General features: G+C 37.7%; 1 protein-coding gene across 1 annotated transcript in view; it reads right to left on the bottom strand.

Moving 5' to 3' along the window:
* The window catches only part of LOC108800258 (zinc finger protein 692-like), a 34953-nt gene that overhangs the window by 5306 nt on the left and 29194 nt on the right, over positions 1-453 (bottom strand). The gene's annotated exons all lie outside the window — the stretch shown is intronic.

Raw genomic sequence — 453 nt, 5'->3', positions numbered from 1 at the left:
TTTTTTTCAAAAACATTTTATTGTGTTGACAAATTCAAGGAATGTTTACAACATGTTTTGCATGGCATCATCAACAGTCTTTCATTTTTCTGTTTTCCAACAACTTCGCATTAACATAATCCTGCTGGATCTATTGAACATTGCCTTCTCTTTTATGTTTGTATGTCGTGATCTGTTGTTTGTGGCTCCTTGGGCCCTCCACTCTTGTGGTTACCCTACCACCAATCCGTTGTTTTGTACCCTGAGATGCGCCCCCTCCATCGTTGGGCCACTGTGGGTCCTTCGGGGAGGTGGAAACGTAGCCTATACCGGGGAAAGGACCCTTGTATGCCTCATTGTTTTTTTGTTTTATGTACCTATGTGTCTTGTAAGGCTGTTTCTGTGAAACTTTCTCAATAAAAATAATTTCTGTAAAAAAAAAAAAAAAAAAAAAAAAAAAAAAAAAACAAACAC

The sequence above is a fragment of the Nanorana parkeri genome, unplaced genomic scaffold (assembly GCF_000935625.1).
Source record: "Nanorana parkeri isolate BGI_ZX_2015 unplaced genomic scaffold, ASM93562v1 scaffold1972, whole genome shotgun sequence".
NCBI classification, from domain to species: domain Eukaryota; kingdom Metazoa; phylum Chordata; class Amphibia; order Anura; family Dicroglossidae; genus Nanorana; species Nanorana parkeri.
The sequence above is the reverse complement of the archived record's forward strand: the minus strand, read 5'-3'. Positions and strand labels throughout refer to the sequence as shown.